Source organism: Dermochelys coriacea, chromosome 14 (assembly GCF_009764565.3).
Source record: "Dermochelys coriacea isolate rDerCor1 chromosome 14, rDerCor1.pri.v4, whole genome shotgun sequence".
Taxonomy (NCBI): domain Eukaryota; kingdom Metazoa; phylum Chordata; order Testudines; family Dermochelyidae; genus Dermochelys; species Dermochelys coriacea.
This window is the reverse complement of record NC_050081.1, coordinates 29274235-29300758: the sequence shown is the minus strand read 5'-3', so window position 1 is coordinate 29300758 and position 26524 is coordinate 29274235. Positions and strand designations below refer to the sequence as shown.

The 26524-nt window shown below is 43.3% G+C and overlaps 2 protein-coding genes and 1 pseudogene across 8 annotated transcripts in view; 2 read left to right on the top strand and 1 right to left on the bottom strand.

Moving 5' to 3' along the window:
• LOC119842762 (zinc finger protein 239-like) overlaps positions 1-26524 on the top strand; it is a 605953-nt gene that overhangs the window by 434683 nt on the left and 144746 nt on the right. The window contains exon 1 of one of the 4 annotated variants that reach the window (XM_038371289.2): positions 1555-1662. The exons of the other annotated variants lie outside the window; for them this stretch is intronic. The gene's annotated coding sequence lies outside the window, so the exon portion shown is untranslated. Of the gene's footprint in view, positions 1-1554; positions 1663-26524 lie in introns of those variants that run through there. 4 annotated transcript variants of the gene reach the window in all.
• Positions 1-26524, bottom strand: part of LOC122455421 (zinc finger protein 436-like) — a 258058-nt gene that overhangs the window by 225272 nt on the left and 6262 nt on the right. The window lies entirely within an intron of this gene.
• Positions 1530-14027, top strand: LOC119842752 (annotated as a pseudogene).

Genomic DNA, 26524 nt, shown 5'->3' with positions numbered 1-26524 from the left:
GTAGTAGTCACTTAACAAAACAAAAGACTCTCTATGGAGCCTAATCAGCTCTGTCTTTAAACAATGGAGAGGGGCAGGTCAAATCGTACTTGTGACACAGGCAGACCATCAAGCAAAACACCTGTCCCCACCCTCTCCCTTGATGCCCTCAATTAACACAGGCTAAGTACAGTTCTACTGCCCTTTACTCATACAATAAAAATAATAACATTTAATTACCCCTCCCCCCCCCACACACACACACATTCAAGTGATTTGTAACCCAACCCCAGCCAAAATCTATCACTTGGGCAACACAGCTCCTGTTTGCTGGATACCTAGGTAGATTAGGTGTGACTGTAAATACAATCTGGTCCTGAAGCCTTTCCCCCCAGCCCATCATTAGCTGTCAGGGAGAGCTCATTTAGACTTTGCTTACAAATCATAATTTGAAATTATTAGGTTGGCCAACATCACCGAGATAAATGCACTGACATGATCATAAAAGCAACAGCTGTATAAGGAAGCTAGTCTATGTTCATACTTTTTCAAATCTATTATACTCTTTCAGATACACGTATTTTATCATACACTTTATATGCTTTTAAAGTGTGTATTAATGTTTCAATTTCAATTCAAATTTCCAGTCATTAAATCGGCATGTAACTAGTTCACAAAACTGGGCGGGGGGTGGTTGGGAAAATTCCGGGGGGTGGGGGTGGGGGTGTAGGGAAATCACTGCCTGTGCAGTCCTAACCAAAGGAACTGAAGGTGCACTAAGAACAACAAGAGTCATATGAACATTTAAAATAAATAATGCTAATGCATTAGCCTGTGGATTACAGGAAAGGAAGTGCAATCTAGGCAATCAGGACAGCACTTGCTCCTTGCCCTGACTTTTCCTAATCTGCCCTTCTCCTTCTCTTGCCTCCACCAGTTCTCCCCTCCTTTGGACACATTTTTTTACCCCTCCCTGATTTCTCCCCTTCTTTCCCGTCTCATTTTCTCCCACTTTTAGCACCATTTCCTTGCCGCAGGAAGCAGATTGGGAGGGTAGGAAGGGCAGAGTGAGGGCAGCAGCTTCAGCAGATGCCACTGAGCAACCTCGGATAGGTCCAGCAAAGAAGCAAATGCTCCAGGAAGCAGTTTCTCACCTGATGCGTCTGCCGCATCTCTGTCGGGGCGAGGGGGAGGGCACAGGTCCTGCGGGGACAGCAAAATAAATAGCACAGGGTGGCTGAAGGAGGTAGCCATACAGGAGGCTTCTAAGAGCCCGGGATGGCACTAGGGCGCGCATTGCTCTAGGACTTTGTGTCTACACACTGGGGGCTTCTCTCGGCGCAGGAAGGAGAGAAGGATTTTGGCTGGCGTCCAGCACCTGAGGGGTTAACACTGTAACGCCCGACTGCTGCTTTGTGCGGAGGGAGGGGAAGTTGCTCTGGCTCTTGCTGCTGCACAGGTGGGGGTTGGACTTCCTGAGTCAAACACTGACTGCTGCCTTCAGCTCCGTAGTGAGCCCGGAGTTTGGGCTGAGCCGCTGCTGCCCAGCGGGGTTTGTGCAGGGACAGACCTGCACTAGCCCCCCGCTGGGCCCAGCCGGGGGGACTTTCGCCGGGGGCTGGAACCAGCCGCTGGAGCAGCCCCGGGCTCTGCCGACACCAGCCCCTGAGCCGGAGCCTGCAGGTGAGGCGGGGGGAGACCCGGGGGAAGGGCTGGGGCCGGGCAGGAAAGTGACTCTGCACCAGCGGCCCCTCCTCGCCCCAGCTCTGCCCCCGGAGAGTCCCGGAGCTGCTGCCCTCCCTGACCCCCCTCCCCAGCCCCCCAGGCTCTGCCCCCCTGGGCGCCTGCAGGAGCCGAGCCAGCGCCGGGAGAGCGAACGGCCCGGGCCGGGCCAGGGACCGAGTCTCCCAGCCCGAGGGGAGGGGAGGGGGGCAGGAGGGAGACAGGGGCAGAGACTGGCAGGGGCAGCCGGAGCAATGAGTGGGGAGGGAGGTTGGTTCCCGGCTCCCAGCCCTGCCCAGCCTAGCCTCATTCCCTGGCCCCGGCAGACTGACTTTCCTGGGACAAGTGAGGAGCAGGGACAGGAAAAGCCAGTTCTTGCCTCTGCCTGGTCCCTGGGCTGCTGGGGGGATGCGCTGCCCTGGGGACAGTGTCGGAGGATCCCCCAAAGTGGCTGCTTTTATTCTGCTCTTTCAGTATAGCTGGAGCGCACAGTGACATGGACAGTGTTGGCTGCACCGTTTTAGTCTAAAGAGACCTTTTCAGTTCCTTATAACACACTCAAGAGTTACTAGACAGGCCTCGGGTCTGACATAGTCTGGCAATTCCTAAGCTCATTTTAGAGCAGAGAGTCTCTGTCCTGGGTGAATTTATTTGGAAAGTTTGATATGGGAAAACACTTAGCTTGTTTTTGAGAAGGGGCTTGGGAAAAGAGCAAATTACAATTTTACCATTTTATTTTTTAAACTAATTCTAGTCCCTTAAGAATTTAGGTAAAAATTTCTCATTTGACTGAGAGTGAATTCCTATTCAAGAGACAAGGTGGGTGAGGCAATATATTATTGGACCAACTTCTGTTCATGAGAGAGACCAGCTTTAGAGCCACAGAGGGTATGTCTACACAGCAAAAGAAAAACCCGTAGCTGGCCTGTGCTAGCCTACATGGGCTCATGGGACTCTGGTAACAGGGCTGTTTCATTGCTATCTAGACTTCTTGGCTTGGGCTAGACTCTCCCACCCCACAGGGTGAAAGTGATTAACCACTGGAACAAATGACCAAGGGAAGTGGTGGCTTTTCCATCTCTTGATGTCTTCAAATAAACGCTGGATGCTTTTCTGACCAATATACTTTAGACAAATGCAGGTCATTGGGCTCAACATTCTTAAAATGCAGGCTACTTATTGAGAGACTTGACTATGGATTTGGGACTAAACTTTGGGTTGTTTTGTTTTGTTTTTTAGTGTCTTGGCTCAAGCATTCTCGAGGATGACAGAGTCTAGAGTGTCTGTTGGCAGGGAAGAAGTCTGGGGGAAACTGGGGTGTGTCATGGATTAAACCCCTTCTAAAACCTTCCCTATTACCCTTCTCACTCTGACAGGCTTCAGAATAAAATCCACATTTGCTCTAGTTCATCCCATCCACGGAGAGAGAAGAAGGAAAATGGCTGTAGCAGAGGCGGTGACATTCAAGGAGGTGGCTGTGTATTTCTCTGAGGAAGAATGGACCCTGCTAGACGTAGGTCAGAGAGCCCTCTACAGGGATGTTATGCAGGAGAATTATGAGACTGTGACCTCACTGGGTAAGGATTCCTGTCCCACTGGGTATTAGAAACTGTGGGGTCTCAGAAGCATCTGGGTCAGCTTCTCTTCAGGATTCTTAATTGGCCTCCCCATATTTCTGTGACGATCAGCCCTGTTAGTCCCTAAATCGTGTGTCTGTGATACTGTCCCTTCCCACAAGACAGAAGATTGAGGGACATGTTGATGGTGCTATTCTTCCCAGAACCAAGATTTTTAAGTGCACTTTCTCTATCTTGACTGCATTCTGCCTGAGCCAGATATGTTAGCTGGAGTTCCCAGATGTTCCAGACTCTTCTACCTGTCAGGAAGGCCACGGACCAGAGTCATGAGGCTGGTTGCAATTAGTGTCTCTAGAGCTACCTCTTCTGCCAAGGTACTGAGTTCTTGGAAGGAGGATGTTGGTCCTGGTGTCTCTTCTTGGCCATGATGGTTCCTCGCACTGAGAGGGGCTATGCTCTGTGGCTGAGGGAGGGTATATGAAGTAATTGGTGGTCTGAGAGTATTCTGTGAGTCTATTGATATACTATGTGAATGTTGGGGGACAGCCCAGGGAGGTTAGAAGAATATTCACAAATTGGCAAAGGGTTCATAAAAGTGCCACAAGAATGATTTCAAATTTGGAAAATGTGCCTTAGAGCGAGAGACTTAAAGAGCTCTGTATATTGAATTTATCCAGGAGAAGATTAAGCAATATTTTGAACAGAAGCCTTAGGTATCTACAGAGGGAGATTTCTGACAGCACAAGACTCCTTAATCTAGCAGACAAAATCAGAAGGAGATCCAGTGCCTGGAAGCTGAAGCTGGATAAATTCAGACCAGTCATAAAGTGCAGATGTTTAACAGTGAGGTGAATTAACCATTGGAGTAACTTACGCAGGGATGTGGTGGATTCTCCATCACTAGGAGTCTTTGAATCAAGCTTGGATGTTTCTTTCTAACAAATATGTCTAGCTCATCTACAAGATACGGGCTTGATGCAGGAATTTCTGCACAAGGTTGTCTGACCTGTCTAACATACAGGAGGTCAGACTAGATAATCCTAATACTCCCTTCTGGCCTTTACATCTGGCAATCTGTTTTCAGATCTGTAGATTAGTCAGAAATTTGGTCAAGTTCCAATTCAGCAAACTTCCCTATTCACCGAGCACCAATCTGACTTGAGCACTAACTATAAGAGATGCTCGACTAGGAACCTGAGGATTCAGGAACTATGGGGATTCACTTGGTGGCATTTCTTTGGATGGAGCTGTCCTGCATCTAAGGAAAAGGAGGGAAATTAGCAGAGTAAGGACAATGTTCTTCCAAAAAGCAGACTTTCACAAACTCTGAGAACTTGGTATGTTTGGTCCCATAGGAAGAAAATCTAAGGGGAAAAAGGAGTTCAGGAGAGCTGGCAGTTTCTCAAAAAGACAATACTTACAAAACAAAATCATATCCCAATAATACAGAAAGATAGGAAGAATAGCAAGGGGCCAATATCGCTGCATCAGGAGGTCTTTAATGACACACACATTGGAAAGGAATCCTGCAAAAAGTGGAAACATGGACAACTTGCTAAGGATGAGTATGAAATAACAGCAGAGGCATGTAGCGAGAAAATTAAAAAGTCGGAGGCACAAAATGAGCTACAAATAGCAAGGGACATAAAAGGCAATGAAAAGAGGTCCTGTAAATACATGAGGAGCAAGAGAAAAACGAAAGACAGTGTAGACCCACTACTTGGAGGGGAAAGAGAGATAAAAATGATAACATCAGGAAGGCTGAGTTGTTAATTCCTATTTTCCTTTAGTGTTTAGTGTAATAAAAAAAAAAATTAATGTTGACCAGATGCTTAATAGAACTAATATCAAAAACAAGGGGGAAGGAACACAAGACAGAGTAGAGAAAGAACAGATTGAATACATCTAACTTACTTAAATATTCTTTAAGTCATCGGGGACTGACAAAATTCACCCTGGGGTACTTAAGGAACTAGCTGAAGCAATCTCAGAACTATTAACAGTTATCTTTGAGAATTCATGGAGGACAGGTGAGGTCCCAGAGACTGGAGAAGGACAAGCATAGTAATTGTCATTAAAAGGGGGAAGAAAGATGACTTGCGAATTATAGGCCAATCAGCCTAACTTTGATACCTTCATTGAACCAAACTATTTGGTTCTAAACATTGAACCAAACTATTAAACAATCAATGTGTAAGCACCTAGTGGATAAGTAATAGTCAACATGGATTTGTCAAGAATAAATCAAGTCAAATCCAAAGTGTTGTGCTGAGGAAGGATAAATCAAATGCACAAATACACAATGTGCAATAACTGGCCAGGAAGTCGTACTGTAGAAAAGCATTTGGGAGTTATAGTGGATCACAAATTGAATATGAGCCAACAATGTGATGTAATTGCAAAAAAGGCTAATATCATGCTAGGCTGTATTTAATGTCATATGTATGACACTGTAGGTAATTGTCCCTCCCTACTTGGCACTGATTAGGATTCATTTGGAGTACTGTGGACACTTCTGGGTGTCTCTCTTTTGGAAAGATGTGGACACATTGGAGAGAGTATAGAGGAGAGCAAAAAAAATTATGAAAGGTTTCAAAAGCCTGACCTATGAGAAAAGGCAAAAAAGAAGTGGACATGTTTAGTCTTGAGAAAAGAAGACCGAGTGGGAGACCTGATACCAGCCTTCAAATGTGGGAAGGTGTGTTATGAAGAGGAAGGTGATCGATTGTTTTCCATGTTCACAGAACATAGGAAATGAAGTGATGGGCTTAACCTGCAGCAAGGGTGATTTAGGTTTGATATTAGGAAAAACTTTCTATCTGTAAGGACAGTTAGGTAATGGAACAGGTTAACAAGGAAAGTTGTGAAATCCAAGGCTTTGTCTACACTACACAGCTTTTAGCGACATGGCTGTGTTGCCACAGCCCTGCCGCTAAAAGTTATGCAGTGTAGCTGCTGTTTGTCAGCTCTCCTACCGACAAAAAAACTTCCACCCCCAATGAGCGGCATTTGCTTTGTCAGCAGGAGTGCTCTGTTCACATTGGCACTTGTCATGACAAAACTTTTTTGTCTTTCGGGTGGTGGGGGTGTTTAACGCCTCTGAAAGACAAAAGTTTTGTCATACAATTGCGAGTGCAGACAAAGATCCGGTCACTAGTTGCTTTTAAGAACAGGATAGACAAACATCTGTCAGGGTCGGTCTTTGGATACCTGGTTCTGTCTCAATGCACGGGGCTGGGACATATGAGCTCTTGCTGTTCTTTTCAGCAACACATTTCTATGATCCTGTGACTTGAGCCAAGGTGGGAGGAGAATGTCTACTCCACAGCCAAAGCTGTCCTCCCTGGGTCTGAGGTGTATGGCGCACGCTAAGGGGGTAGGAAAAGCCAATACCAGGCCTGAGGTGTGAGCCAGCCGGGCCCCAGCAGGTGCTGATCGGGTCTTATGGATAATGGGGAAAGACTGAATGACAGTTGATCAGCAAGCGTATGGGGGCCCTTGTGCTGGACCATCATGACTCATGAGAGGAGGCTCTTTGCTCTCTGCATTGGACAGGGAGCAGGTGAATAGTGATCTTTTTCCAGGTGCTGGGTGGTGGTTCCTCTGTTTATTTCTGAATAGCTTATCACTGGGGGAGAATCTAGGGTCCCCAATCAGGTGACACCTGTGCTGCATGGATGAAGAGTAGGAGAGAGTCCCCATATCAAAGAGTTGATGGTCTGAGTATATCCTCCTGTTCTGCCTTGTGTTGAGAAGAGATATATGGGTGTGTGGGGGGGGAGACGTGCCTGTAAATGATGGAGGCTAAGTCGTACCCCAGGTAACTTCAGAGTGTAGCAACTCCGCTCAGCTCCTCAGGGAATAAGTCAGGGCCATTCCCAAGGCAGAGTGGGTGAACCCTTGCTCCAGAGCTGCGGATCATAGGATCTTGTATGATTTATAACGCAGTCCCCGTAGGGTTAGGGATAGGGAGAGGAAGAAGCCTTTCTGGGTGGGCTGCTCAGATCCTTGGTTTGGAAGTAATAACAGCCCTGAGCTTAATGACCAAGATCAACACTTGTTTTCTCACCCCCTCTGCCAAGCAGGATTCCCAGTTTCCAAACCTGACGTGATCTCCCAGCTGGAACGAGGGGAGAGGCTGTGCATTTCTGATCTCTGGGACTATGAGGAAAGGGAGATTCTGAGAGACCCCCATACAGGTGAGGAATCTGTTAAACTTACTCATAAATCAGTTATTCTATCATCCTGAAGGACGTCACATATGCATTTTCCTCAAACTTGTCTGACCCTTCATCTATGCTCATAGGATGTGGAGGAAGGATGGGTCCCCTCTTATGGGGAAGGGTATGGTGGGAGCAGGATTCAGCTCCTGGTGATTCAATCTCCCCAGCAGTTATTGGGTTTGTTCTCCCCTTTCTGAGGTTCCCTGTCCCTGGAACAGGGACTGACTCCTGTCTGGATTTGCTCTGTCCCAGCAGGTGATGGGATGGTGAATGAGAATGAGGAGGAGAATCCTCAGCAGGAAAGTCCTGAACGAGTGGAACCACAAGGGATGGTATCGGGAAGATCTGATGTTTCTCAGAGTCCTGAGCAGGGAGAAGCCTGTGAAATTCAGCGCAGACCAGAAAGGAAGCAGGGAAACCACTCAGAGGAGAGATTGGGTAAATCCACTCACAAGAGCAGAGGCATCAAGAAAATCAAAGAAACTGTTCAACAGAGAATCTGCACTGGAGAGAGCCCCTACTTGTGCAGTGATTGTGGGAAAAGCTTCAGTCAGAGCTTAACCTTTATTCACCATCAGAGAATCCACATGGGAGAGAAACCCTATAAATGTAATGAGTGTGGGAAAAGCTTCAGTGTGAGCTCAAAGTTTCTATTGCATCAGAGAACTCACACAGGAGAAAGACCCTATGACTGCCCCGTATGTGGGAAAAGCTTCAGTGTGAGCTCCAACCTTATTCAGCATCAGAGAATCCACACAGGAGAGAAACCCTATAAGTGTTCTGACTGTGGGAAAAGCTTCAATCAGAGTTCAAACCTTCTGTCACATCAGAGAATCCACACAGGAGAGAAACCCTTTGAATGTCTCGAGTGCAGGAAAAGTTTCAGTCGTAGATCAACCCTTCTATCACATCAGAGAATCCACACACAAGAGAAACCCTATACCTGCGCTGAGTGTGGGAAAAACTTCGGTCACAGTGCACACCTTACTAGTCACCAGAGAACTCACACAGGAGAGAAACCCTTCAAATGCAGTGAATGTGGGAAAAGCTTTAGTCAAAGCTCAAACCTTTATACACATCAGAGAATTCACATGGGAGAGAGACTCTATAATTGCCCTGACTGCGGGGAAAGCTTCAGACTGAAGTCAACTCTTGTTACTCACAAGAGAATCCACATGGCTGAGAAACCCTTTAAATGCCCCGTATGTGGGAAAAGCTTCAATGCGAGCTCAGCCCTTAGGAAACATCAGAGAATCCACAGTGGAGAGAGACCCTATGAGTGTCTTCACTGTGGGAAAAGCTTCTGTAGCAGCTCAGCCCTTTGTAATCATCAGAGCACCCACCTTGAGGACAGACCCTACAAATGCAATGAGTGCAGGAAAAGCTTCAGTCAAAGTTCCAACCTTATTCAACATCAGAGAATCCACACAGGAGAGAGACCCTATAATTGCCCTGACTGCGGGAAAAGCTTCAGTCGGAAATCAACCCTGATTAAGCATCAGAGAACCCATGTGGTGGAGAGAGACCCTATAAGTGAGCTAAATGTGGGAAAGGCTTTGGTGAAAGCTCAAACCTCATTACACATCAGAGAATCTACACAGGACACAACACCTAGGAATGGGCCATGTGTATAAGACCTCTATTGAGACCCATGAATCTCAAAGGGTCAGGGCAGGCTCGAGTGGCCCTGTAATAAGGACCTGCAATAGTTAGTTATTAAAGCAGAGAATGAAATCACATGCCTGAAACACGTGTAGACCAAGAGGCTGAGATAAGATTCCCATGTTGTGATGAGATTTGTTTGTTGCACTCCCCCCGCCCCCTCCCTCACACATACCTCCCCATGTACCCCTTATCTCCACACACCAGCACCACCACCACCCTTATACATCTGACTCACACCTGGCTATGATTCCCAGTGGGGTGTGGATGCTGTTTGCTCAGGGGAACAACATCCTTGACTTCCAAAAGAAAGTGAAATTGTCTTTCTAAATGCTGCAGGACAAGAAATGTTCTTCCCATAATTTAAAGCTCCCTCTCTCTTACCTGGGCCATCAGATAATCAGAAGGATTTTTAATAATATGCAAGAAGGAATAGTAATAGCCCAGCTGCAGGAAGGGAAACTAAACCCATCTGAAACCTAACCTGTACTGAAACCATTCCAAACCATTACCGATTCTGAAATAAGGAAAAAAATCTTGCTCTTCAAATAGCCACAACAAACCCATCAGTTAAATTTATAATCTTAAAAAATAAAAAGTGGAATTGCTAATCAAGTTCCTCTGCTCACTTTTAAAAGAAATGATGAGTCCTTTGGCTGCCAGGCAGAAATGACTGAGAGTTGCAGAACAGGTGTTCGTCAATCATGCTGGGCAGGAGGAGGAGCATAGTCAAAGCCCAACAAAAAAACCTGGAGGGGGAAAAAAACCCCTTTCTCATAAAATTGTAGAAATGCAGGGGTGGGCTGGAAGGGACCATCAAGTCCAGCCCCCTGCTCTGTGGCCAGCGGACCAAGTAAACCTACACCATCCCTGACAGGTGTTTGTCCAACTTTTTTTTTTTTTTTTTTTTTTTAAAAAGCTTCCGATGATAGGGACTCCTCGACCTCCCTTGGAAGCCAATTGAAGAGCTTAATAACCCCTTATATTTAGGTGAGATATTAGGAAAAACTTTCTAAATCTTCCTTGCTACAGATTAAGCCCAACACTTCATGTGCTACCTTCAGTGGATGTGGAGAAAAATTGTTCACCATCCCCTTTATAACAGCTCTTAACATATTATCAAGACTATGCTCATTTTTAAAATCTTTACTCATAGGTCAGGTTTTCTAAACCTTTAATCATTTTTATTGCTCTCCTCTGAGCCCCCCCCCCCCTTTCACCCTGGTTCTTTTCAGTAGTACTACCACTTACACAGTTGTTTCCCATTTTATTGTTCTGCATTTGATTTTTCCTTCCTAAGTGAAGTACTATGCGCTTGTCTTTATTTAATTTCATCTTGTTGAATCCAAACCAATTCTCCAATTTGTCAAGGTCACTTTGAATTTTAAACCTGTCCTCCAAAGTGCTTGGAACCCCTTCTAGCTTGCTATCATCTGCAAATTTTATAAGCATACTCTCTACTGCATTATCGGGTCATTAATTAAAATATTGAACAGTACCGGACCCAGGACTGACCCTGATGGGAACCCACTAGATACAATCTCCCAATTGATAACTACTCTTTGAGTATGGTCTTTCAACATGTTGTGCACCCACCTGATAGTAATTTCCTCTAGACCACATTTCCCTAGTTTGCCTATGAGAATGTCATATGGAACTGTGTCAAAAACCTTACTAAAATCGGGTTATAACATGTCTACTGCTTCCTCCCAGCCACTAAGTCAGTAATCCTATCAAAGAAGGAAATTGAGTTGGTTTGGCATGATTTGTTCTTGACAAATCTATTGTGACTATGCCTTATAACCTATTATCCCCCAGGTGCTTACAAATTGATTGTTTAATACTTTGCTCCAGTATCTTTCCATCTGGTGAAGATAGGCTGACTGAACTATAATTTCCCAGGTCCTTCTTGTTCCTTTTTTTTAAAGATAGGTACCATATTTGCCCTTCTCCAGTCTTCTGGGACCTCCCTGTCCTCCGGGAATTCTCAGAGAATTGCTAATGACTTGGAGATTGCTTCAGCTAGTTCTTTATGTACCCTGGGATTAATTTAATTAGGGCCTGCTGACATGAATACATATAACTTATCTAAATATTATTTAACCTGGTTTTACCCTATTTTGGTTTGCTTTCCTTCCCCCTCGTTGTCAATATTAATTGTGTTTAAGTATCTGGTCATCATTGATCATTTTAGCGAAGATTAAAGGAAAATAGGCATTAAGCACCTATTGTTGCTCTCCTTCCTACTAAATAGAGTGCCCACACTTTTTGTTGTCTTTCTCATGCTTCCAATGTATTTAAAAAACCTCTTCTTATGGACTTTTCTGTCCCTTGCCAGGTGTAACTCATTTTGCGCCTTAGCCTTTCTGCTTTTGTCTCTATGTTCTTGAGCTGTTCTTTTGTACTACTTATTAATCTGACCATGTTTCCACTTTTTATAGGATTCCTTTTTTGATTTTCAAGTCATTTAGAATTAAGCAAAAAACCGTCAGGGTGCAACTTCATTTAAAAAAACCCCAACAACAATAAAAGTCTTTAAAAGAAAACCCAAAACATCAATGAAACTTTGCTTTTTAAAAGCAATCTTGGCACAGAACCCAGCATACTAGGTGGGAAGCCACTTAAGCTGCCCAGTGGAGGATGCCACCAGGAGAGGAATCTTCTAAGCCCCATCCTTTTTATGGCGATAGGTGCCTATTTCTTCCTTAAAGTTACATGGGGAAGTTAGATGTTCCTCTGCCAATGGGGTCTGATACAGAAGTCCTATTCAGAGGCCATCTATCTCCACACAACCCAGCTGGCGAGGAAACAGATGGAGGAGCTCCTTCATAACCTTTAGCTTCATGGTTATTTTATTCACCCAGGATGTGGGAGACACCTAGTTCATGTCCCCCCACTACCTGCTGAGGCAAAGGGATTTGAACAGGGATCTTGCACTTCTCAGGAGAGTGGCTGAACTACCAAGACATGGGATATTCTGATGCGAGCGTCTCCTTGTCTCTCCTAGCGAAGCAGTTCCACTGTATATAAATACTTAAGAAATCATTGGGCCAGAGTAAGAATGATTCCACAGCCTGGGGGCCAGAGAATCCACCTATAAAGTGGGTGACTCTGGATCCAATCCCCCTTCTCCAATGATCGTAAGATCCTAAGTCCCACCACTCACCACAAAGAAGGCTGTATGCTGAACAGCAGAAGGAAGGGTGAGAAATTGCACCTGCTTAAAAGTGCAGAAAGATTTAGGAAATCAAAGCTTGCTGCTACAATTCCATAGGGATTTTCCGTGCTTCAAAGAAACAGAGCCTTAAAGGACATAACTAGAGTAAGATAGGGTTTGAATCTGACAACATTGCAGATTTTGGCTGCTTTAAACGACATGCTGTAACCTGTAGCTGCCAGACTTATTGTTCACACCAGCACAGATGCACTTAACTTGGCTTACTAAATTATCTGGCTTACTGCTTAAAAGAGCTACCCTTCAAATTTTTGGTTTGATGAGGACATAACTAAATCTCAGCTGTGCTGATTGTGTTACTGTATCTTTGTTGTCTTGTTTCAGCTCAAGTCCTATCATGAAGTGTTACTAAGAACTAGCAACTTTGTTAATCACTGTTCTGCTCTTCCCTGGATTTTTCCCTCAGCACCTCCAGCTATGCGGTTTTTGCATGTGAGTGAGAATTAAGTGCTGGTGAGAGAAGCATCCTTCGATCTCTCACCCTTGTAACATTACACTGTGTGTGAGCAAGAGAAGTCATCTTCTAACTTCAAAATCTCACATCAGTCTTTATTTGTGTATGTTCTAAACTTTAGAATAATATTGTGCTAACTTCAGTTGTGTTGTGTGTATATTTTACACTCCACACAAACCTTTTCCCAATCTTGGAGTAGGAATTTAACTAGTTCTTATTTTACATTTGTCAATTTTATATACCAGAAGCAGGGTACTTGTGATAGTTCTTTCTATATTTGAATGTTACAATGTTTACCTATTGGTGTATGGAATTACCTTTAATAATCTCTGCCCCCCTGCTGCCAGTTAACTCAAATACCAGGATCTCCCTGCAATATACTGCCTTTCGACTTTCTAAGAAAACTCCCTCAGTCTCTTTGACTAACTTTAATTTGAATACCTTGGTTAATCAAACTGCTTTCTGAACTTTCACCCTTGTAAAATTGCCTATTAACTCCACCAAACCAAAGCTAATCCTCTCTCATCTGCATTGTTGTATAATAATCAAATTGGTGACTCTTGTACCCCATTTATTATATGTCATTGTAACTATTTCCAACTAGATACATGTGTCGAAACACTGCTGAATTTCGAGCTGTAGTGATCATATGACTTGCGAATTTGCCTTAAATCATGCTTAACTTCACAATGCTACCTTAAGACAGAAATAAAAGTAGTAATAATGGATTTGGTAGATTTTGTGCTGTCTAGACTATTTTCAGTGTTGCTGTACTTTTCAACCTATCTAGTTTCATCCAAATTTGTTTAGAGTTTAAAAATTTTAATATCAAGTTGAATTATAGAGTTTGTAATCCAGTTACTTCACTGAGGTTATACATGGTTATCTGAAATGTTTTTTCTTTAAGATTAGCTGTTACATTCTGTTGATAATACTTAGCTACAAGGGAATTTTATTTGGTTGGGGGGGAACTGTTGATGCTTGTTAGTATCAGAAGTTATTCTATTTTATAATTTCATGTTGGTTAAGACGTTATTTTAAGACTTCATATATTGTATCATTTGTGTTATTTACCTTTTTTCAGTTGGTGTCTCATTTGGATAATCCTTGTGGATTTAATTTTTTGTTGGTTTCTTCAATCAGTTTTGATTACTTAAATAAATGTTTCCCTATTTTAAACTTGAGTTCAGTTGTTTTTTGTTTTGGGCTGTACATTAGTGTAAAGGAAGCAGAATCCTTTGTTCATTTTTAAGTGGATTTTACTCCTGGATTGCAGTCTCATTCTTTTTAGCATATGCACAACGTGCCTCAGGTAGCACGTGACCAGGATTCATCACCAATTTTGATCCGCTGCAGTCTCATTAATATCCATAATCAATCATTCTAATGTGTTGGTTTGGTTTTCCTGAAATAGTCATATGAGAAGCAATTCATTTAATAAATCCATCTTATTAATGGTTTCTCCCAATTATGAATTTTTATACTTTTTTTGGTTTTTACTTTGAAAATCACCTGCCATCCAACCCCTTACTACCCCTACTCCTGTCATTTCCAGAGCCAGTTTATCCACTGCCTTCCTGGCTTATGAACCATTTTCCTGGCCCCTTGGCCAGGAAAAGGAGCTGTTTAACTACACACTGAGCAGCTAGTCCAGTGAAATGGGCGTTTGGAAGACTGAAGGGAAGGAGGAGGAACCTCCTGAGAAGGCTGGAGGCTGCTGAGCAATCTCTGTCTCACTTGATAGGTGGTTGCTGTGTTTTGCACAACATCTGTGAAAGTCAGGGGGAGATAGAGGGATTTCCTGTGTATTGTGAACAGCTACAAGGTGCCCCCAGTGGTTAGGGACATGTTGTGCTCTTACTTTGATGTCAGAATGTAGTGGTGGAAAACGAATGTTCTGTAGCCAGTTAAATGAAGGCAATGCGTTTGTGTATGAATTGTATTGATAATCAATGTTAAGGAAAGGGGAGCTGCTGCTCAATGCAATTTTTCAGTTGATAAATGCTATTGATTTAACATAGCATAATGTAAATGTAATGCCTGGGGAGGAACATGCCCAAAGTGCTGAGTGTCCACATGGCTGTATTAATGGACTTACAAAAACATGTAGGTGGAAATTCTTCTGTTGTCTTGGTGGGTAGAATGTAGAAATGATGAAAAATAAAAATAGAATTCTGTCAAGCCTCGTTATAACTTCAGCTATTTTGGCATAAATTGTATTGAGTTCTCAAGCAGAAATTATTTTATTTATTTATCTGCTGTCTTATCCCACTTCAATGAATCCTCTTTGGAGGTGGTGATACTGTACTCCTTAGTTCTACCGGTATAAGGTTTGTTTGGACTACCTCTATACCACTTCTGGCAGTCCTCCCATTGCATTGCTTCGCACCCAGGTCAGCCTGCGTTTACCTCTGTGCGCTCTACTGCTCTGGAGTCATCTTGACCAGATGATGCATCTCACGTGCACCCTTTTATGAATCTTGTCAACAAAACCCTGTAGTATATGTAGACAAAAGTTATGCTGCTTTAATTAAACTGCTGTTGCATGTCCACACTGTGCTCCTTGTGTCAGCAGAGCGCATCCATACTAGCAGCTCTTGCATTGACACAGAGAGCCATGCACTGTGTCTATCCCACTGCACAGCTGGCTGCACGGTGCTTTGGGAAGGGTTTGCAATGCCTCATAGATCAGGTACAGCATCACATAATGCAGATTTCTCAGTACCATTGTTCCATGGGCATCCTATTAGATTGCCAGATGCTTTTCAACTGAAGTGTGTGGGGTGGAGGGGTTGTGTGTGTGTGTGTGTGTGTGTGTGTGAGGGGGGGAAGAGACAGAGACAAAGTGTGTGTTGGGGGAATGTGTTTTCATGCTGTCTCTAAGTTTGGACAGCAATCTGAGCAACCAATTCTGAAGTGGGGATGGGGGAGGGGGACCCCCCCATCCTGCATTCATCAACCCCTGCCTCAGCACAACACAAGTCTCTCCCCCTGCTGCAGCAGCCCACCCTGCCTACCTGCCAGCCACTGTGCTTCTAGGGCTGGGGAGAGCAGGATTCCACATTAATGATTCTGTGATTCCCTCCAATGATCCACCCCTCCCCAGTAGTCCAGGCAGGAGCGTGTTTGCAGTTTTGCTGCTGGGAGCTGCATGCTCAGCTGGATAGTAGCTATGTAAGCTCTAGAGTTTCAGAACTTCCTGGAGCTTTAGAAGGGGAGGGGTGCATGCCTGTGTAGCTGAAATGCAGGGCAGTGGACTGGTCACGGCAGGCATTGTGGGATACTGGGGGGAGGCCAGTTATGGTGACATACTGGCAGCATCTATGCTGATGCTTTGTCTCTTTAACTTGGCCACAAAAAGCTCTGTGTCTCTCAGTGAGGTGGTTTTATTTTGTCAGCAAAACAGGTAGTTTTTGCACCAAAAGTAGCTTTGTGGTGTGTACATCTCTGCTGTTTTGGTGGTCCCATCTGGTGCTCCTGGCCTGCCTTGCCCTCTGGGAAGAGAAGCACATCCAGTCCCTCTGAACAAGTGTCACCAGAATGTCACTACCTATAAGTAACTGGCAGAGCACATGCCAGATCGCTCCCTGGCCACAGCTGCATCTCCAATGGTGCTACAAGAACACAGGGAAGAGAAGAGGACCTCTGGCAATGTGCCCAATACCTGCCATGCTATGAGGAGTGGGGCTGGATTTTAGAAATAAGAAACCCACTGAACACCAGCGTGAGGCTCTGGGTAGTTTGGAGCCAACCACAAAAGAAATTGAATTGAGTCCTGACCCCACCCATGAGGAGATGTTCTCAGAGAGCCAATCTCTTCAGCATGCCCAAGCCAGAGCCCTAGGTGCTGGAGATGCCCCTGAAATCCAGGAGGGGACCAGCCTGAAACTGCTGCAGAGGGGAGCTTCACCACTCAATGTTATGCGCTGTGTTGAAATACACCTCTACAGGGGGATTTGACCCACATTGTTCTGGGTACTGGCTGGGTGCTGCCATGTTCAAGGGATGTGAACTATCAGCCTCTCCTTGTTTTCCCTCACCCCAATCCGCAATGTGCTCAAAATGGTGTTGACTTTGGACACTTTAAACTCTGAAGGGCTTATTTCCCTGAAATATCAGATCCCAAATTGAGCAAATATGAAGCCCCACCACCCACTTTCTAGTGCTGCTTGGTGCTCCCCTTCCCTTCACGTGCACTGCAGCCTTCCTCTGACCTTGTTCAAAACAGTGGTACTGTATTGGTTTAAAAAATGCAGGCCCATTGCAGGGCTGGCACAATTATTGTAGCAGCAGCCAGAGAAAGAGCAAAAGCAATAGCGAAGTCCTTTGTTTCACAGTATGATCAGCACCCTGTGCTTTTACCTCCCTTTACATTTGAAAACACATACTATAGTAGGAGGCTAATGGCACAAATGAGGCTATAGATCAGAGGTCTCAAACTCAATTTACCGTAGGGCCAGCGCCAGTCCTCAAATCCTGCTAGGGGGCCAATAATGTCACTGAAGATGGTGTTCAGAAAAAAACATTTATATTGTATTTATTCTGAATTCCTTAGAAATAATAAAACTGTCATACAGCTTTGTACAATTCTTCGCCTGCCAGAGAGTTTTTAGTGTTTGCCAGACACCTGGCAACACTTCAATTCTGTCATTTTGTTGATGTTTGGCCTCAGTGACTGAGCAGTTAAAACTGTCAGGATTGCAGCAAGGTGAGTGTCAGGTAGCTGTGTTCGGTATTTTTACTTGTTAAAATTCATTGTGGGAAAAAAGTGATCCTGCCTCCATGGCTGACTCTACCTGGCCTTAGGCAAAAAGATTCTTTTCCCCAAGAATCAGGCAAGCACAGACCATACTGCAGAAGTATGTTATTCACTGTTCCAGAAGACTGATAAACAGCTTAGAAAATAATATGGTGCCATAGTGGCCAGTTATATACATTCTCTTATCAACTAATTTGTATTTATCTGTACGTACAGAAACAGACATTGTTACAAGTCAAGAGAGAACCCTGAATAAAGATAAAAATAGGAACTGTACATATGTATAGAGGTCATTCTGATTGCATAAAGCATCTAAGGCTACCTTGTGTGGGGGAAAGAGGCAGGGTGGGGTAGGGATGAGTGCTTACAGATATCCAGTGGGCTGTGAAGGGAGGGTTTGTTTTGTTCTAAGACCTGAGTTACTGGGCGGGCATTGACCATACAAGTTTATCAATTGTTTACGGTTGTCAGTGTCCTTGGCTGAAGCATTCCTGCTTGATCTGTGGTTTCTGTCTTAGCTGTTAGCTAAATTCTAACTCTTGCCTGACACTGGCAACTAATGGTGCTGCCTCCATGGCTGACTCTGCCCGGTGACTAGTGATGATATTTCTGTCCCTCTCCCCCAGCCAATGGGAGCTGTGGGGGGGTGGTGCCTGCAGCAGACATTGCCAGCAGCATGTCTGCATCCCTCTCTCCTCCTATAGATATATTTCCTAATGCATAAAAAACAGGGTATGTGTGGCTACAGTGTAAACATTGTGGGTTCAGACCAGTTTCAAAATTTATTTTGAAGTGCTCTTTGTGCTTGTGTAGGTGTTATGAAAAAGAATTTAAGGTATAAGGAGGGCTGTACTTTGGCATGCACAGTGCAAGGCAACGTAGCCTTCTCTAGGTTGCAGTACAAGTGGTACTTTCCTTCCTCTCCTGCACTATCTGGGAGCAAGGGACCATCTTGATAAAGATCAGGACTGCATCTCTTCCTGGTATCCCCCACTGCCTTTGGGATCAAGACCCTTCCCTGCCTCTTGGGAACTCACTTCAGGGTAACATTCTCCAGTGTAAGGATGAACTGTAGAGGTGCACATGAAATTACGATCCTGCCACCTCCTCCCAAGGGAACACATGGACAAAGGAAAGGACAGGCAGGAAAAGATGCTGAATGTGATGCAGAGGGAAACAGCTCTACTGGAGAGCTCTGTGGAGCTATGTTCACAGCCAGCACCCCCGCCTAGTCATGTCCTGCAGCCTGTGAAGAATACAAGGCATGGGGATCCCCCTTTTGCTCCCTGAAATGGCAGGCCCTGCCGCACCATTCCACTCGCTAAGACAAAGAGAAGAGGTTCCACCAGACATTGTTGTGAGCCTATCAGCACAGCTATATGTGCACTCAGCACTTTGGGCATGTTCCTCCACAGCTCCATTGGTCTGAGGGTTGCACTGTGTAATGTGAAATCAATAAAGAGTTTACCAAGTATCATCAACTGAAAAAGATCCATTAAGAAACATGACTTTTCTAATAATATGAATTATTAATAAAATCTTCACACAAACACACTGCATTCATTTCCTTGGTTACAGGATATTCATTTTTCTACCACTACACTCTGACATCAAAGTAGGAGCCCATCACATCTCTGACCTTGTTCCTGACTACTTGTAGAGGTCCATCTTTGGCTGTTCATAACATTCAGAAAGTCCCTCTACTTTTGCCACTCAGCCATCACTGAGGATCTCCCCCTGGCTTTCACAGTTCACAGCACCTACCTATCACACAAGGCAGATATTTCTCAGTAGCCTCCAGCCATGTCAGGAGGCTCCTTCTTATTCCCTTCAGTCTGCCACCCACCCACCCCTTTGCAAATCTGCAGCTATCTCAGCGTATAGTTAAACAGCTCCTTTCTACTGGACAAATATCAAGGAAAATGGTTTGTTATCCAGGGATGCAGAGGTTGACCACATTCTCATAACTGCCCAAGTGTGGGGTAGAAAGCGGTTGGACACCAGGTAATTTTCAAAGTAAAATTATCAAAAGAATACCAAATAATTAACATTGATAACTAGGAGAAAAAAGTTACATGGAATTATTAATCCCAGTTATTCATTTTGTTTATTAAAGATACTGCACTCAGGAGTGACCACATAAAAATATACCATGGATTATTTTTCCTATACACTCTGGGATGTCCCAAAACAAATAATCAAAATTGACTTTAAATAAAGAAATGTTTATCTAAGTAAACAAAAATTACAGGAAAACATAAGAATGGCCATACTGAGTCAGACCAAAGGTCCATCTAACCCAGTATCCTGTCTTCCAACAGTGGCCAATGCCAGGTGCCCCAGAGGGATTAAACAGAACAGGTAATTATCAAGTGATCCATTCCTTGTTGCCCATTCCCAGAAAACATAGGTGACAGACACCATCCTTGCCCATCCTGGCTAATAGCCATTGATGGACCTATCCTCTATGAATGTATCTAGTTCTTTTTTGAACCCTGTTATAGTCTTGGCCTTCACAATATCCTCTGGCAAAGAGTTCCACAGGTTGACTGTGCATTGTGTGAAGAAATATTTCCTTTAGTTTGTTTTAAACCTGATGCCTATTAATTTCATTTGGTGAGCTCTAGTTCTTGTGATATGAGAAGGAGCAAATAATACTTATTTACTTTCTCCACACCAGTCATGATTTTATAGATCTCTTTCATATCCCCCCTTAGTCATCTCTTTTCCAAGCTGAAAAGTCCCAGTCTTATTAATCTCTCCTCATACAGAAACTGTTCCATACCCCTAGTCATTTTTGTTGCCTTTTTCTGAACCTTTTCCAATTCCAATATACATTTTTATGAGATGGGGTGACCGCATCGGCACGCAATATTCAAGATGTGGGCATACCATGGATTTATACAGAGGCAATATGATATTTTCTTATTGTATATCCTTTTCCTAATGATTCCCTACATTCTGTTCACTTTTTCGACTGCTGCTACACATTGAGTTGATGTTTTCAGAGAACTATCCACAATGACTCCAATATCTCCTTCTTGAGTGGTAACAGCTAATTTAGACCCCATAATTTTATAGGTATAGTTGGGATTATGTTTTCCAAGGTGCATTACTTTGCATTTATCAACATTGAAATTTGTTGCCCAATCACCCATTTTTGTGAGATCCTTTTGTAGCTCTTCGCAGTCTGCTCGGGACTTAATTGTCTTAAGTAATTTTGTATCATCTGCAAATTTTGCCACCTCACTGTTTACCCCTTTTTCCAAGATCATTTATGAATATGTTGCATAGGTGCTGACTCCATGGGTGCTCCAGCAATTAGTGAGTGCTCAGCACCCATCAGCAACCAAGCTCCCCCCTCTCCCCAGTGCCTTTCACCTGCCAGTGGCCCCGCTGATCAAATCCTCCCACTCCTTCCCAGCGCCTCCCATCTGTCACGAACAGCTGTTTTGTGGCATTCAGGAGGCTCTGGGAGGATGGGGGAGGACTGGGGACAGGGTGCGCATCAGGGAGGAGGTGGAAAGAGGCAGGGCAGATGAGGGGGTTTGGGGGATGGGGTGGAGTGGGGGGTGGGGATGGGGATGGAACGGGGTGGAGTGGGGGCAGGACATGGGGCAGAGAGTGGGGGGGGTCGAGCACCTGCCGGCTAGAGGGGAAGTCGGCACCTATGATATGTTGAACAGCACTGGTTCCAGTACAGACTCTTGGGGGACACCACTGTTTACTTTTCTCCTTTCTGAAAATTGACCATTTATTCCTACCCTTTGTTTCCTATTTTTTAAGAAGTTACCAATCCATGAGAGGATCTTCCCTCTTATCCCATGACAGCTTATTTTGCTTAAGAGCCTTTGGTGAGGGACCTTGTTAAAGGCTTTCTGAAAATCTAAGTATATGATATCCACTGGATCCCCTGTGACATTCTATACCTTGGGGGAGCCCCCTGTATCTCCCATATTCCTCATTTGTACATAATTGTGATATTGCATATAAAGCAGGCCATATGAGGTATCAGGGGAAAGGTTCTGATCGGCTGAAAGTCACTGTTCTATCTAAATATGTGTATCTTTAGTGCATATGAAGTTATGAGATTGTGTTGTATAGTTGTCACTAAAATGTGCTGTAAGTTGGGGAACTGGCCTGATATTAGCTCCCCAGAGACAACAGCAAAGAAAGTAACCAATGCCCAGGCAGGTATCAAACAGCCATCAACAGCCATTGTCCAGCAAGGGAGTTATAATTCAATGACTCACCTGCATACAGCCACACCAGAGAAATTGCTCCACCTTGCCTGGGGACTCATCAATGCTCACCAGTCATGCCTGGACTTGTATTCTCCAAGCACATGGGACTGAGGGTATAAAACAGAACACAGGAGCCCCATGCTTGGCCTTTCTCCTTTCCCCAACTATGACGCAAGCAACCAGGACACTGAGAAGACTGAAGACTCCAACAGAGGAGAAACCTGTGTATTATGAACTGCAATATCAAGGAGGGTGAGAAAAACTGCTTAATCTAGTTGTTGCCCAGTCTAGTAGGGTTGAGAGTTTAGACTGCGTGCTTGTATTTTATTTCTTTTGGTAACTAACTCTGACTTTTTGCCTATCACTTGTAGTCACTTAAAATCTAACTTTTATAATCAATAAACTTGTTTTACTGTTTATCTTTACAAGTGAGTTTGCCTAGCCGCTGTATATGCACTTTCCTTTGATGAAGTGGTGAACCAATTCATAAATTTCAATTGCTCAAGGAAGGGACTTGAGCAGTGCAAGATGGTATATTACTGAGGTACAAGGCTGAGAACTGTGGGGATTTGGCTGGTGCCTTTCTCCGAGTGATTCATGAGTGGCTCTGGGAGCATTCATGCAATTTAGCTGGGTGCGGGGCTCCACATGCTGTTGTGCTGAGTGATCACAGCATCTGGAGGGGTTTGCTGCTTGTCATTAGCAAAGCATCGTAAGAGACAGCCCAGGCTGGAGAGTTAAGGGAGCACAGTAGTTCCCACAGTCCCAGGCTGCAACCCAGGGATCCCGTTACATCCCCCTTGTCCTCAAGCTTGTTGACACCCTCAAAGAATCCTAGTAGATTGATGAGGTATGATTTCCTGTTACAAAACCCATGTTGACTCTTCCCCAACAAATTTGTTCTTTACTATAGTTTCAACCAGTTTGCCTGGTACTGAAGTCAGGCTTACCACCCTGTAATGGCCAGGATCACCTCTGGAGCCCTTTTTAAAAATTGGCATCACATTAGCTATCCTCCAGTCATTTCATACAGAAGCGGATTTAAATGATAGGTTACAGACTACAGTTAGTAGTTATGCAATTTCACATTGGAGTTCCATCAGAACTCTTGGGTGAAAACTATCTAGTCCTGGTGATTTATACTGTTTAGTTTATCAATTTCTTTCAAAACCTCCTCTAATGACACTGCAATCTGGGACAGTTCCTCAGATTTGTCACCTAAAAAGAATGGCTCATGTTTGGGAATCTCCCTCATATCCTCAACCGTGAAGACTGATGCAAAGAATTCATTTAGTTTCTCCACAATGGCCTTATTGTCCTTGAGTGCTCCTTTAGCATCTCGATTGTCCAGTGGCCCCACTGGTTGTTTAACAGGCTTCCTGATTCTGATGTACTTAAAAATATTTTTGCTATTACTTTGAGTCTTTGGCCTTCCTAATTATATTTTTACACTTCCTTTTTCAGTGTTTATGCTCCTTTCTATTTGCCTCACTAGGATTTACCTTCCATTTTTAAAAGAATGCCTTTTTGTCACCCACTGCTTCTTTTACTTTGTTGTTTAGCCATGGTGGCACTTTTTTGGTTCTTTTACTATGTTTTTTAATTTGGGGTATACATTTAAGTTGAGCCTCTATTATGATATCTTTAAAAAGTTTCCATTCAGCTTGCAGGGATTTCACTTTTGGCACTATACCTTTTAATTTCTGTTTAACTAACTTTCTCACTTTTGTGAGGTCCCCCTTTCTGAAATTAAATGCTACAGTGTTGGGCTGCTGTGGTGTTTCCCCCACCACAGGGATGTTAAATTTAATTATATTATGGTCACTAGTACCAAGCGGTCCAACATATTCACCTCTTGGACCAGATCCTATGCTCCACTTTGGACTAAATCAAGAATTGTCTTCCTCTTGTGGATTCCAGAACTAGCTGCTCCAGGAAGCAGTCTTTTAAGGTGTCAGGAAACTTTATCTTTGCATCCCATCCTGAGGTGACATGTACCCAGTCATTGTGGGGATTGTTGAAAACCCCCGTTATTATTGAGGGTTTTTTTATGTTTATAGCCTCTCTAATCTCCCTGAGCATTTCACAGTCACTATCACCATTCTGGTCGAGTGGTTGGTAATATATCCCTACTGCTATATTTTTATAATTAGAGCATGTAATTACTATCCATAGAGATTCTATGGTACAGTTAGGTTCATTTAAGATTTTTGATTCTACGCTTTTTTTCCCACATATAGTGCCACTCAATGTTCCCTCTAATTTTTGACAGTCCGTTTGCCCAAAAAAGGTCTTCTGTGCAAATTTTTGACAGGCTATGTGTGCAAAAAATCTCTTCTGTGCAAATTGTTGTGCTTCTGTGCAAATTTGTGTGTGTGTGGTGTTTTGCCGTGTGCACATAGTTTAGGATCTGTTTCCTCCCACCAGCATGACCTTTATATTTCTGATATATTTTGAACTCTGGTATTACTGTGTCCAATTGATTATCCTCATTACAACAAGTTTCTGTGATGCCTATTATATCTATATCCTCATGTAATGCAAGGCACTCTAGTTCACCTATCTTATTATTTAGACTTCTAGCATTTGTATACAAGGACTTTAAAAACTTGTCACCTTTTAGCTGTCTGCCATTACATGATGTACTTGAATGGGACTCTTTTGTTTGACTGTTTCTGATCAGATCCCACCTGTATTTTATCATCTTCCATCCTCTTCTCCTTACAAGACAGAGAATGTCCATTAATAGATCCTCCCCAGATCACATGCTTCTCCGCAACTGTCAGCTTTCGTCCAACCCTTAAAATAAAAAAGGTCATAGAGCAGTTTTTAAACTAAAGTGCCATCAATCTGGTTTCATTTTGGTTTAGGTGGAGCCCATCTTTCCTGTATAGGCTCCCCCTTTCCCAAAAGTTTCCCCATTTCTTAATAGATCTAAATCGCTCCTCCCTACACCATTGTTTCATCCATGCATTGAGACCCTGCAGTTCTGCCTGTTTGAGTGGCCCTGAGCATGGAACTGGAAGCATTTCAGAGAATGCTACCATGAAGGTCCTGGACTTCAATCTCTTGTCTAGCAGCTGAAATTTGGCCTCCAGGACCTCTCTCCTATCCTTCCCTATGTATTTGGTACCTACATGTACCACGACCACCAGCTTCTCCCCAGTATTACACATAAGTATATCTAGATGTCTCAAGAAGAAAAGGAGTACTTGTGGCACCTTAGAGACTAACAAATTTATTAGAGCATAAGCTTTCGTGAGCTACAGCTCACTTCATCGGATGCATTTGGTGGAAAAAAAGAGATCCGCAATCTTTGCACCAGGCAGGCAAGTCACCTGCGGTTCTCTCAGTCATTGCAAACCCAGCTATGTATGTGTGGACAAATTGGAGAAAGTCCAGAGAAGAGCAACAAAAATTATTCAAGGTCTAGAAAACACAATCTATGAGAGAAGATTAAAAAATGAGTTTGTTTATTCTGGAGAAGAGAAGATTAAGAGGGAACATAACAGTTTTCAAGTACATAAAAGGTTGTTACCAGGAGAAGGGAGAAAAATTGTTTTTCTTAACCTCTGAGGATAGGACAAGAAGCAATGGGCTTAAATTGCAGCAAGGGCAGTTTAGGTTGGACATTAGGAAAAACTTCCTACTGGTCAGGGTAGTTAAGTGCTAGAATAAATTGCCTAGGAAGGTTATGGAATTTCCATCATTGGAGATTTTTAAGAATGGGCAGGGGACTGGACTAGATGACTGCTTGAGGTCCCTTCCAGTCCTACGATTCTATGACTATCAAATTCTAAAATAGAAAATAAATTAAAACAGTTGGTTAACAATATAAAATGGATGAGTGTTATACTCAGTTTTATAACATTGAAAAAACCCTATGAGCATTAACCACTATGGTATTCATTTAATTATGTAAGATTAACAGTATCCACATGTTGTTTATCCTAATTAAAATTCACAAGTAGTTGAACTGAACAGCTAAATTTGGATAAATAGTGTCAGATAACCAAGTATCAATTCAATGAAGTAACTATATTACAACATCTACAATTCAACTTGATATTAAAACTTTTAAACTACAGATGATTTTGGACAAAAATAAATAGGTTGAATAGAACAGTGGAACAGAAAGTTGTGTCATCTTAACACAAGCTAGCAAAACTGTTTTAAGAAGATAGTCTGAGGCTAAGCATGATTCTTAAGGCAAATTCACAGTTATTGGATTACTATAGCTTGAAATTCAGCACCGTTTAGACACACACAATAACTGGGATAGAAGAATCATCCAATGTGATTATTATGCATCAGTGCAGAATAGATCAGATTAGTTCTGATTTGGAGGAGTTAATAGGTAATTTTACAAGTGTGAAAGTTCAGAAAGCAGTTTGATAAACAAAGATTTAATTAAAGTTAATTAAGCACTTTAAGTGGTTCTCAGAAAGCTGATAGGCAGAGAGTATACTGCAAGGAGATCATGATATATGAGTTAATTGGCAGAAGAGCAATCTTATTAAAAATGATTCCATACACCAATGGGTCAACACTGTAATGTCCAAATATAGAAAGATCACAAAATACCCTGCTTTGAGGATTTAAAATAAACAAAGGTAAAATAGGGGCTAGTCAAGTTCCCACACAAAGGTTGGAATAAGGCTAGTGGGAG